This window comes from Platalea leucorodia (assembly GCF_965183815.1).
Source record: "Platalea leucorodia genome assembly, chromosome: 1".
Taxonomy (NCBI): domain Eukaryota; kingdom Metazoa; phylum Chordata; class Aves; order Pelecaniformes; family Threskiornithidae; genus Platalea; species Platalea leucorodia.
Genome location: NC_138823.1, coordinates 24,937,092 through 24,951,148, shown reverse-complemented (window position 1 = coordinate 24,951,148; position 14,057 = coordinate 24,937,092).

The window sequence follows — 14,057 nt, the reverse complement described above, 5'->3', positions numbered from 1 at the left end:
ACTTTATGTAGCTGCAAGGAAATTTTTATCTGTGGTTGGGATTTCCAGATTCTGAGCCTCTCAAGGGTGACTTAGTCATAAAACCGTGTCAACACCGGATAATCAAACTGTGGCTAATTAAACCTGTGTTATCTGTGCATCAGCTGGACAGCAAGTCTGTGTTCATCGTGTTGAATCAGGTGTAGTTTGCAGCACACATCTGTTCTTGGGCTGTACCTTCCTGCAGTTACTACCCACTGGCTAACTACCCCAGAGCATCTGGATCAGCTCCCGCGGGCTCTGATACATGAGCATTTTTGGGAACCCAGGAAGCTCGCTCAGTGAAAGAAGCTCTCACAAGCGCTCCGGCTCCCATGCTGTTCTCCAGGTAACTTTCTCAAAATGGATGCCAGCACAAACCCTTAGCTCTCATTCCTTGCTTGGCAAGAGCTTTTGGAAGCTGATGAGAAGCACAGAAGGCAATTCTGGCATTATCTGTAGCACTGTGAAGAGCTCGAATGCTACTGCACTGCTCCTGTAGCTTTTCCTACGGCTCCCTCGGAGCGGCTGAATAAACGCTGTACTTGAGACTCGCCTGGTGAAGGGTCTTTTCCCAGCCTCTACCATGACTTACATGGTAGTTGCTGGCTATGTTAAGACAGGGGCAGTGACCAATAGACCTACCAAGCTGAGGGTCTCGTGACTGAGATGCGCATTCTTTACCATTGCAAACCCAGAAAATGAGGTTTCAGAAGCGGGTGGTGATTACTCTGTGGAATGAGGTGAGGTGGGACCCTGGCCAGATCGTTGTGCGTTTGTTAGAGACGTTCAGGGCAATCAGTTTGTTTAGCAGTGCATGAGTAATGGAAGAAGTTACCTGGCAGAAAGGCAGCTGGGGTTGTTGAAACAACTGTGGGAAAATAATTGGCAGGGAGACAGACCTCTGGATGGAGGTGGAAGCCTTGGGGGATCATGGCACACACAGACAGAGGGCAGTCAAATGCAGCGTGACAGTTTTCTTTCAGTGCTCGAAATCTGGAAGAGCCCAATGTGTCAAACCTGATCCATTCACATGTCCATGTGAGGTAGGTAGTAGGAACAGAGCTCAGGGGAGTAAATTACCAAAGGCAGGTTTCTGAAGCGCCAAGACTGAGAAAAGCAGAAAAGAAATAGTGTTATTTTCCAAAAACACAACATGCAAAAAAACCCAACCCCAAAGTCCCATGCTTCTAAATGCTCTTCCCAGTAGTCAGCAATCTAAATAGCACCCGCAGTTTACCTCTTGCAAATTCAACTCAGCTGTACTAAAATTCTTCCTTGCAAACACTGGTCTCACCAAATCCCTGCAAGAGCAAGTAAACTTGTACTGAATAATGAGAACTCTGGGAAAGGACAGAGGAGATGGGCTGAAATCATTTTGTGGCAGCTTTGAAAGTCAGAGCCTGATTGACCCTGGACAAAATAATGACTTCAAGGGAGTTTGCAAAGTAAGTGGGGTGACAAAAGAACAGAATAGACAAAACATGACTTTCATTTATTGCATTGGGTCTCTGTGAAGAAATACAGTTTCTTCTATAGTAGGAAAAAATGCCTACCAAGTATGATTTTTTTTTTTTTTTAAATTTTTTTAGACACTCCAAGATTTGCATAACATGTACCAGCATCGGCTTGCTTGACACATTTTAGCTGTCTTTTCATCGTGGGCTTACAGCAGTGCTGCTAATCTGACAGCCTTCCACAGCTAAGCCCGATTCTTAAGAAACAGTAATCAGAAAGACATCCAGGACACAGCAAGAGTAAAGCAGAGAATGAAAAAGCAGTCTGAAGGAAGAGAGCAGCTCAAATTTCATGATCCAAATATGTGAGGATTTGCTGTAATTTCTAGAAAGGATGGTGCAATTCGGTATTTCATTTCATCTCAAGAAGATCAAATAAATAGCCAGGATGAGAAAGGCTGTTTGTTGCAGCTCAGTCCTTCTCTCAGCATCCTGTTTCTTAGCCCAGAAAATGTTTTCTTTTAAAAAGAATATAATGGTTGTGATGGGTGGGAGAGCTCATGCATCTGTAAACCCATGTGCCCGTCAAGGCTCACTCTCACACACCACTTTTCTTAATTACTGGTTTTGTTCTTTTTTTCACATTGGGTAATATCAAAAAACTTTTTTTTTTTTTAGTCTTTTAGCAAAAGGATGATGTGAAAGCAAGCTTGCACAGGCAAAACCTGAGTTATTTAGAGCTTTATCACTCAAAAATGAATGTAAATGCCACCTTAGAAATAAGCCACCTCCTCCTCCCCACCTGAGGCACCCTAGTTGTTTTAACTGTGGCTCTAGTGACAAATCCTATGTGGCTACAGTTGTAATTAATTATAAATACCACACATGTACTTCTGGAAAATCTTACCTGGCTTGTACCAGGTGTCACCCAAGGCAGCTTCACCCACGGGCGAAGCCAGTTTCTCAGAATGGGTTGGGTTGGGTGAGAAAGAGGGACCACACACATCAGAGTCTGTTACTTCTCCTTAGCACTCCAAAAAATCCAGAGTAAGTGCATGGAAGAACAAATTGTGAATCTGCAATTAAAAATACACTTTCCAGATTGGCAGTTGCTTAATGCAGTGATTTTTAGTTTTTTTGTTTTTGTTTTTTTTTTTTTTAGATGCATGTGGAAATGGTTTTGATACAGGCCAGCAGCAGGGATTAAAGGGTTAACGACAGATAATTTATTTTCCTGTAAGACAAAATGTCTTACAGGAATCAATTGCATCCAGGTTTTCTGAATATTTTTACAATGCAATAATTCTTGTAAATTAGTTGGCAAATATATCAAGGGGGTTCCAAATGAAATCACAAAAATGTATGAAATTGGCTAAGAACTGTAACCAGATTTTTATTCAAAGAGAAGCAGATGAAAATAAACATTAGTGCATCAATAAAATAGTAGTCCAGGGAAAATCTTAAAAGGGAAGGAATTGTAGTTTCCGTTAGTCCTTTTAAGACTTTCACTGAGCTACTGTATTTTGAGGCGTTAATGGTTTGTAAGCATTAGAGTAAATTCTTTCTTAAAAAATTAGCTGTAGCTTCTATTAGTGTCTTTAAGAACTTGCTTTTATGTCAGACAGTGACACAACTTCCAAAATGGCAACCCCAAAACTACAGATTTCTGTAGCCCCTAAAGTGTCTCCAGACCTGATGCTGGGACCGAGGAGGTTTCCAGGGCAGTGCCCAACCTGGGTGCATGTGCCCAGCGCCGCCAGCTGCGACAGGCGCTGGAGCGTGAGAAAGCAACCTCTGTCGAAATTGTGCCTTGAGCAACGTGACAGCACCCGCTGCCAAAAGCTGTGGAAGCCCATCCTTCTGCGCTGATGGCGAAGCTCTGCGAGTCCTTTGATGTTGGAGAAGTCTAACAAATAGCTTGGAGATCCAGATCCTGGCATTCTGGGCTCATTTGCCAAAAAAAAAAAAAAAGGAAAGAAAAAAAGGAAAAAAAGAAAAAAAACTTTCGTTTTTTAGGTTAGTAGGCATGCAGAAGGCTAGTTTTACTCCTTTTTAAATTGTCCAACAAAACCAGAAATATCCAGAAAATAGCAATTCCCTGCCTGAAGGCTTGTTTCTCACATCATATGCAAGCAACCCCTTTTTGTCGTACAACACACTGGTGTAAAGCTACAGCTCACCAACGTTACAAGATGTTCCTGTGCAAGTGCTTGCATGTGGGCAACACAGGTGACGCACATGGTAAGAGGGTTCCTAACAAATGTACATTTAAATCGCTTCTTCCCTTGGAGCAAATCATTTTCATTGATTGCCGGAGGAGCAGAAGAGGTTTGACACAGGTTTAAAATCAAAACTTCCAAGGCTGGAGGTGTTTTTAATCTCTCCTGGTAAGAGAGATGGTTTGAAACTTGAATTTTCTCTTTATTTAGAAAGGTAATTTGAATATTATTCTATATTTTAACCTGTAAAAATGCCTCAAGTTCAGTTCCTTTTTCTTAGTAGAAGATGTCCTTGCAGCCTGTTGAAATTATGTTGCGGATGCAGTAAAATAGATCACATCAGAAAAATGGAAGTCCTAGGAAAGGCCTCCCTGTAATACAGACCATAAAAGCATACTTCAGCGAGATGTTTGGGGAAGATGTTCTGTCATTCACATTTTTAAACAAGACAAAGATGCACCAAGTACTGTCTTGTGGCCTGCCTCAGGCATCCATCCCTTCCAGGGCTAGAAAGGTAGATTCAGTTCCCACCTGGAGTTTTTTCCAAGACCTGTACTCGTACAGGACAGCGAGGAACCTGATACACGTCCCATCAGCGACACAAACTTCTGGCTGTTTCTCTGGCTGGGCACTAAGCCCTGTTCTTGGAGTCTCCTGTGTAAACCATAGCAGTCATCCATTTGCTGTTTTGATTTTTTTTTTATTTAATTTCTTATGATTTTAGAGCACTTCAGTTTTTTACTTGTAGTGCTGTAGCCTTGGAATTATTTTCTATAGCACATGCACTTTAACATGTACATTAAAACACAGCAAATGAAGAGTTAGATACAAGTCCACAGCATTAGCATATGTGTCAAGTAACGGATCTTTCAGTAGTTAAAATGTTGTTTTTCTAAGAGGTAAAAGTATTTCAAACCAGCAGCGTAGCGCCCGGGCAGCACCCCAAAGGGGACCTCAGCCCGTGGGGGGGTTGGGTCTGCAGCCCCCACTCTGGTTCTCATCAAATCCTTCTGTGAGGTCCTCTGCTGAGTTCCCACCATGAGTTCGTCCCCAGTGCCCTCGCTATTTGGTGTGGAACAGGGGTTTTTTTTGACAATTTTCCTGTTGAAGTGTAGTAGAGACCACAGAAGAGGGAAAGGCCACATTTATGCTGTATCTGTGTGTTGAATTCCACTTTGGTCCTACTCTGAGTAACTCTTGGCCTTCATTTTGAAATACTGTGTATTTTTTATTCAGATTTCCTTCTGTAAAAGGCCGTCAAAAGCTGAAAGATGACTGTTCCACAGTACAAGGAGGGATACTGTTAGTCTGGCCAAGCAGCTATCAAAAATATGCAGGAAATACAACATAAATTCATTTTTCTCCAAATGTTTTCTACAGACAAGATCCCAGGCTATTAGGTTAACTCCAGAGACTGTAAAGACAATAACTTGAACTAGAAGTCCCAGGACAGTAGCCAGGTTTCATGTGGTCTTCAGGGATGGGAACAAAAAACCCCACCAAAAATAATAACTTCCCTTTCACCATTGAAAACAGTCAACTCCACATGTCAGCTAGGTTTCAGAGTTTATTAAGAAGCAAGAGAGGTGACCTCTTCTATCTGCAAGGTCATTAAATTGATGGCCATTAAAAATTTATTCTTATCCAGATCCATTTGCAAAATTAATTTGCATATTTTCAAGAATATAAATTAGTCTATGGGGACCTAGACTTGGAGAAAAACATACAAATTGCAGTATCTGTTTCCTCCTTTTCAGTCCTCACAATGTTAGACCACTGAGTATTGAAAAATATGAAAAGTTTCAGCCAACCTCCTGACTGAAGTTTGGGTCTCCATCTCAAACAGGAGCTAAACAGGGTTTCTGACCTCACAGACAGGATATACTTTTATCCCATAATACAAAATTATAGAAAACCCTTAAAAGATTCCCCTTTGAACTTTGATTGCTATCATTAAAATTTCTTTTCTTTAGGATATGACCTGTCTTCTTTCATAGACTGCAGTAGGCACCCTTCAATTAACTGGATATTTTTCTGTATGTACCTTCAGTTTTTGTCATGGTAAAATTTTTTCAAGTGGAAAATACAAGGGGCAAGATTGAAAAGCAGATAATTTCTCTGAGCCTTTAGACATCCAGGTATTTTTTCCCAACTATGAAGCAACATATGAGTATGGTTTTCCAATAAACTGAAATATTAATTTAAATAAAAAATACAAATATTTTTAATAAGTTTTCTGTTTCCACTTTCAAGCCCTGACATACCCTTGGATAAACTTGCAGGGCACTTCTCTTCCTTAAGTCTCTTTTGGGCACCAGCATGCACTCTGAATTGATTCCTTTCCTCTAAAGAATAAAACCGTCAGTCTCTGTTTCCTGCCACTTCAAATTCAAGCTGGATGTTGAAGGAAGAAAAATGGTGATTGGCAGAGCTTGGAGAGGGAGCCAGGGGGAGCGAGGAGTGCCAGCTCATCCAGCAGAAAAACTCATGCGAAACAATTCCTGGTCCAAGGAAACCAGACCAAAACTCTCACTCTTAACATCCATCACTGATAGAAACAAAAGCTGTCGTGCTTCTCAGTGTGTTCCAACTTAATGAAGGGACAAGCAACCAAAAGGGAAAAAAAAGAGGAACCCCCAACTGTGACAGCACATATGAACAACATCTCTTCACGAGGGAAATAAAGCACTGAATTAAAATTTATGGCTTCCCAGTAGCATTACATACCCTGGGAACAGTGAATATTTTGTTCCTTCCCAAAATGACAAGTGTTAAGATCATAAAATCAAACTCAACTGGAGTAGCAAATTGATTCTAGACTATCTAGTTCTTCCAGGCTGTGTCACGCCGCGCGGAGTCAGTGGTTGGTTGCCTAGGGTAGCAAAATATTAGGAATAACACAGTATTTAGTGACTGTTCCTTACGAGCGTGCCTCGGAGAGGGGAGGTGTGTTCATGTGTTACTGTGCTTAGCGCAGCAGAAACCCTAGAACTGAGTCAGTCCTGAGTGTTGCCTTTCTAGCCAACTTTCCAACAGCAATGAACTAATAGCATTTCCAAAGGTTAACATTTCTGTAACTTTGCCAAATGGTAGGGTCATGCCCTGTTTTTCTGCTAATACAATTTACTTCTCTCATTTTTTTTTCTCATGACCTTTTCCCCACTATTTGCCACCATCCATTTTGGCCCTTTCCCATGTTGCTACAGACCTCTAACATACTGCTGAAATTATCAGCTTCATATTTGTGTTTTGCTCGGCCTGTCCAATTAAGTGCTGCAGAACTGCTGTAGCTGTAACGAATCTGCCTAAGCCTTAGCTCTAATCATGCAACAAACAAGGTAGCCCCTTAACTTCGGATGCGTGCAAGGTTACTCATGTGTCCAGTGTGTTCAGGGCTTATATCTGGCTTTAATGGAATATTAACTTGTCAGCAGTAAGCACATAAGCACATGGCGACATTGCCCTGGTGTTTACCCTTACAATTTGGTGCCACATCCTCCCCCCTGTTTTTTGTTTCAATGAGGCAACGCTGCGTTCATCCTAGAAGAATGTGTTCCTGGAAGCCTTGACTCTTGATAAGGAGACCATCAACGCTTTCACCCCTTGTGCAGTTACTGGATACAGGTGTTCCCGCCCTTTGCTCTGGCACCACCTCGTTGTGGCCAGAGACGGGATAATGATCTGGATGCATCCCTGGTCGTATCTGATGTTGCATGTCTTTTATAAGTTTAGTAGTCCTTCGGTGTTGGAAGATATCCAACACAGCCTCAGGAACTCTTCCCGCTGGGTCTGAAACTTTTTTCTTAACAATTTTTTTCACAAGTACGGTGTTTTAATCTTTTCCCCTTGGATGCTACATACTATTCCTGATACAGCTGATGTGATGTCTCAGAGGGCCTGCAAGAGATCAGGGCTCCTGTGCCATCTCCTGGCTCAACAAAGCCATTTAGTAGCATGAAATGCAGTGAGGACAGATCAGGTATTTAGTAAGAAGAGATGCCACTCAGCCAAAAGAAAGTAAGAGACACAAATGAGAGATGATCCCTGTCCAAAGATGTCACTCTTCTGTTCAGGTTTCTCTGAAGAGATGGCCAGCATTTACTGTATCCTTGTGTTGTTTTTTAGGCTCTATTATTCCCTAGTTCTCAGAGAACTGGGCCTTCAAAACTATAATTCCACTGTGACCATATTGTCTAGTTAGATGTCCAACTTGTTTGCATTTTCGGAGCACACCGTATTTTTTTTAGCCCCACCGGATCTGCAGGCGGCACTAGCAGAAGAACTTAGACAGTGAGCAGGAGGTGGCCCACAGGCTTCCATGAAGCTCTCATCTGCAGCCAACGGACGGCCAAACGTGCCAGGCTGAGGCTTACAGGGGAGAGCACTACTGTACAATTTTGCAGTCTGCAAGAGCTCGCCCTGGGCATGGGATTTGTCCTTCTCTCCTTGGCTTCCTCAGGCCATTTATTTCTGGAGACAGCAGTCCTGCACGTGGCTGTTTGCTGCACAGAAATGCACCAGGTGCAGGTTTAATAACTGAGTGAGAAAGTAACACCCTACCCCACGTGCTCGTTAGGTGATTTCCAAATCCTTGTAACTATCAAGTCGACAACAAAAATTTCCTCTGGGACCTGGCCCTGTGCTGCACTCCACGAACCTATTTCCATAGCAAATGTCACTGCCTGAGACTGCCTTTTGCTTTGAAGTCTTGCTTGGAGGGTGGGGGAAGGCAGGGAAAAGGTCTGAGTATATTTTTATAATGAGGACAGGGTTTTTTTCTTCACTTCCTGCTCATGCGGTAATGGCTGAACTTTGCTTCCTTTCTTCTCGTGAAGGAAATGTGCCAAAATAAACAAAACCACCAAGCTGCAAGCAGCCGCGACGCTGGGAAACCTGGAACCAGGAGGCAGCAGTTTCCTAAAGTTAGGGACTGAAAGTGAGGTTAAAACCAAAGCCTTTTTACTATGTCGACCTCTGTTCTGACCCTAGGTTTTCTTATAAACCATTGCCTAAATAACTTACATGAAGACAACATGAAGAGAAGCAGCAGGAGAAGGACATGTTGGCAAAAAAGGGCTATTTTGGATATGCCAGCAGTGGGGTGGTCCACAGAAGACGCAGGAGAGGCAGAGGAGCTGTGCGGTGGTGCTGCGTGGTGCCGAAGGATGGAGGGACCAAACGGGAGAAACAAACTGAGAGACTAAAGGTGCTGGGGTGGGTTAATGGGAAGCCTCCTGTGAGGAGGGACTGTGGGATAGCTGGCGGAGGATGCACCGCTGAGACCAGGGGAACGTGCCTCTCCGAGGCGTGAAGCTGAACAGAAATGAGAGGAAGGAGGTGCCTGCCCACCTCCTCCCGGGACCATCCCAGCTGACCCGCTGGCCACGGTCCCACCGGCATGGTGCTCACGGCCTGGCCCGCCTACCCTCAGCTCCTTACCAGGGCCAACTATTTTTCAGCTGCTTTTCAAACTCAGGCTTGGGACCTGTATTTTAGCTCAAAGATAAACATTTTGAAAGCTGTCTTCTTTCTCACAGTACAGGCACGAGGTGTTTTTAATTATCTTAGGAAAGCTTTCCTTGGCCAGGCCAATTTGCTCACTGTTTCTCTTGAGTAGGTTGTCTGTTTGTTTTGTGGAGCTGGCCTATAAACCGGCTATTAGGGTTTATTGTATAACATTATCAAGAAAGTAATCTTTGAAAAAAATGAAATCACTTGTAACAACCCTTTTTTTTTCTTTGCAAATAACTCCATAGAAGCCAAATGATCTCCACAGCTGACCACCCAAACCTGCTGGAAAATGCTTGCTCCAAATGAAAATGTTTAGGTTTAGTCATGTTTTAGTCCTAAAATGTTTTAAGTGATGATTTGAGCAGGAAAAAGAAAGTTCTTCCTGTAGAGGGATGATATGGGAGAAGGAAGACTTCTTTATTTTTCAGAATGATATGTTTTTGAGTCATCAATGCATGATAAGTGCGGAGACAGGCAAGTCTTGCTCTTTGCTAGGTGTATGTCTGTTATACACACACACACACAGACACACACACATGCACATACTGTTATATAAAGAAAGCAAGCAATGGGGAGAGAAAACAGCAGCGATTACTACACCTACTGGTTTTATTATTGGTTTTGCTGTGCAGTCTCTGAACCACGTGGGTGTTGATGGCTGACTTCTTAAGAGACTTAATGAAGGTTACCTTTGGAAATTTTGACATTCACGATGATAAATGTGCTACTCACTTAGAGGAATTCAGTTATCTTAAACAGACTATGACAAAAATTTAATTTTGGTTTTTTTTTTTCTTTGACATACTTCTGCATTATTCCTTTTCAGAGCTAATGCCAGTATTTTTCAGATTACTGTAATTTTATTGCTTTCCTACTGACAAAGGGAAAAGAGGTATCTTTCTTAAGTGCTCCTCAAAATGAGCAGAAAAGCAAGACCATTGTAAGTACTGAAAGGAGACTCCTCAATATTTACATTTTATTACTATTCAAAAGGAAATTTGACTGGGCGGGAGTACTGATTCTAGTCAGACTCACCTTTCATGTCTTATTTCTGAGGCAACTCTCATTCACTGCAAAAATGTTTCCAGACTCTTAAAAGGCTACTCCTCAACCCAGAAAATGAAAGAAACCCATTAGGAAACCTGGCTCTTTTCAGGGGTCTGTACATTTACTGTCCATATCTTCTAGAGCCCACCCACCCTTCTTCCTTGGGATGCTGTTACACTGGTGACTGCTGATGCAACTTTCCTTAAAATCTACACTCTCTCTCAGTTCTTGCATGTTTTGATCATCACTGACATCAGATAGAGCATACAAGGCATCAAATGTATCAGCTCTAATTTTATACTCTAGTGCACGGGAATACCCAGGAGATCTTACATCTCGGGCTTTCCACACATGCCTGCAGAAGAACAGCATGGGTTACATTTGCATTGGGGTTTAAACATTTCCTTTGCTATGACAACAATTAGAGTGCTATTTTCTATTTCGCTGTAAGTTAGTGCTGTGAATAACACTGGAGAGGTCTAACCACCCCCTGGTCTCCGAGCAATCCCTCATGAACTCCGCAGCTTTAGGGAACAACGCAATTCTGCTCTCAGATGTTATTGTGTCCATGGGAGAGTGTTTCTCAACCTGTGCTCTGGGGACCACTCGTGGTCTGAAAGACTTCAGAGAATGTTTTGTGAGATCACTCTAAAACAAAGCAAGTCTCCCCACTATCATCTCCCCCATCCCAAAACTGCCCAAACCCACACACACATGTTGCCACAACTTTCAAAGGATGGCCTAATTTTCAGTTGATTATTCATGAAGACCACTGCATTAAGACTGCTCAAGCAGCCTGCAGCTTAGTCCTCCAAAATGTTTGGAGATCTTTGGATTAAAAAGCATGGAGGAGCACTGCTTTGGAGAAGTGTGTCCACTATTTTATTTATTTGGGAAGATACAAAATATCTGCCTCGTGCATTGTCTGTACTCTTTAGAGTCAATGACAGATTGCTGCATCAGGCTTCCATCTTCCACCAGGTGCTTAATACTCAGGAATGAAGCATACTAGATGCAGCAGTGCTAGTAATAAAAACCAGCAGTTTTGTATTATTATACTCCACTCCTTTTGTCTCCTGGACACCACCTCAGATGCTGCTGAAGCCCTTACTACCACTGTTGCAGTAGTCTAGGTTGGCTTTTCCAGTGTAAATATTGCTCCTGGAATATCTCAGCTACTGCATAGCCTCGGCTCAAATGCAAGTCTTTTCCCTTCCTCACAGCTCTGCTATACAGCAAGGAGGTGCTTTCTGCTATGCACAGAAGTTCACATTGCAGCTTTAGAGCTGCAGGAAGCCAAGACTGAATGTAACAGCTACATCAGATTGTGGAGCACAAGACGGGGAGAGACCTCCACATCAGAGGCCCCTGTGCTATTGCAGGCAAACAGATCATATATTTTGCAGGCTCCATCTTAAGACTAGTTAGGTTTCTTGCTCCTGCTGTTTCTACTGTAAAGCTTGTTCCAGAGCTTGCTTCTATCAGAGCTTGCTGGAAACTTTGTAATTCCAGACACATTGTTATGGTACATGTAACCCTATTTATTCTTGTGTTCATGCTGCCTTTTATCTTAGTAAATTATTTGTACTGCAGTCACACCCATGGGCCCTACTCAGATGCCACTGAGCACCCAACAAACTGCATATGGAGCTGACCCAAAAGGATTCAGGATGAGACTCCAAGCAGAAGATGCCAAACACAAATGTGTGCAGAGGAGTCAAACTGGTGTCCTGACTGCTGACAGCTCTGGTGCCTCTTCCATCACAGGGAACATAGAAATACCCCAAAGTCCTGCTGTGAAAGGCAAATGGAGGGAATGGGAAAGGGTCAACAGGAGTGGTTGCTCCAGAGAGGAGGAGGCCAGGTTTTATGGCTACACCTACTTCACCTGAATTCAATTCTTTGGAAAAAAGGAACCAAAATGTTGCCATACCTACAAGCACACAGGAATTCAGGATTGCCTTTTACCTATGCTGGGGCATGGTCTGTTGTAAGCGCAGGCTCAAGGCAAGGGTCTGAATGCCTGCCAGTGACCCCCAGCTCACCCCAGCAGTTTTAGTTACTAAGGAGCTGAAGGAAAGCACAGGGACTCTGGTATCCGCTGTGGCTTCTGCAATCTACGAGCACCAACATTTGCTGAAATAGAGTTAGGACCATTCCTATAATTTCTTCGCACAAATGTATTCTTGTAGGTTGATGTTGAGATCATCTTAACCGATGCTTTACTGCAGTGTGTGTTCCACGTTTTACCCTGTTTCATACAACCCCAACTACAGCCTAGCTCTGCCTGTGGCGTGATGTGTTTAAAGCCACCATTTAGCATAACAAAACAAATTAACATAGGCTTGAGTTTTGGCCAGCCAGACACGATACATTTTTAAGCTATGATTTTGTTTTGGCCAATGGTTAAAGATGACACGTTTAAAGCTGTGATTTTATTTTGCATTAGAAGACTTATTTATGCATAGCAAGTAAGCATTTTTTCCAGTTCTAATGATATTTACTGCATGTTGCACAACTTCAGTCTCTAAGAAAGAAATAAAGAAAAGCTGCCCTCTGAGCACCAAGTGGCACAGCACGTTGCACGCTAATGAACACTTGATAGGGCTGGTACCCCTGATATTAATCTATGCCACACAAGTACCCAGTTAACCAGACATATCCACAAACACATTTTTCCTCCAAATAACACTATTTCAAGAAGGCAAATGTCCTGGTCTCGGGCACAGCTGGCAGCACTGCTTCATCCTCTGCTGTAAGATCCCATTTTGAGCTGATCATAAAACTCTGCCAAATTTCTACCATCTGAGCTGAAATTTTTCATATGAGGTGTTTACCTCAGAGTGCCGCTGATGGTTGATTTAACAATATGGTTTAACTTCCTCAGAGAAAAAGGCAGTGAAAACTGTTTATTTCTTAGCAAAACAGCAGCACTGAATTTCTTTTCTTTTTAACGTAGGCGGAAAGAAGCATCTTGTCCTGATGGCCATATGAAGTGCCACCACAGCACCCTCCAGACTGCAGCAGCAGGGTCACGGCCGAGCAGAAGTCCTCATCCCCCAATAGCCCAGTTCTTCCAGTTCTGGAAGATGTAGCTAGTGGTCTCCAGTTCAGACTGCGAAAGGATTTCAACTCGGCCTTTTAAACTTCACATTAATGTTTTGGCCACTAAGAGGTACCCTGGAGCAGCGTGTACCCTGAACACGCTTAGGCCATAGAAAGCCATTTGTTCTGTAAAGAGCTGCGTCCTTTGAAGCCATGCCCACCTCCTCCACCCACGGTTGCAGGGCACCCTCCGAGTGCAGCTCGTGGATGGGGATATGCGAATGGTCCCTAATCTGCTGCAAGCAGCGATGGTGAGATTAGCAGAGGTCTCCCTTCATCGACAGTGAAGGCAATGTGAGGATGCTCAGCGTGCACTGTGTAATGGCGTTGGCTTTGGTCCGTTCAGCTGGCAGAGCTGTGGAGTGTGATGGCAAGCAGCTGGGGGAAATGCCATTTTTTACTCAGCACAGCCTTTGCAAAATTACAGTTTGTCTGCGCTATAAGTGTCTAGGTAAAGTGTCTGGGAAGTACGCATCCAGGATACTTCTGGAATTCATGTGAGTACTTGTTTGACATAAGTGGGATTCATGAAAGGCTCAGCTCAGTTAAGCATCTGCAGCATCAGACCCTGAATCAGGGAGGAGGGGGCTGACGTTCAGACCACTCCTTGGCAAAATTGTCCCAAGACTTCTCTATCTCCTTTTCATTCCCTTTCAAGGGTGCCCTTTTGGGTTCCCAAATGAAGACTTCGCTGACTGCA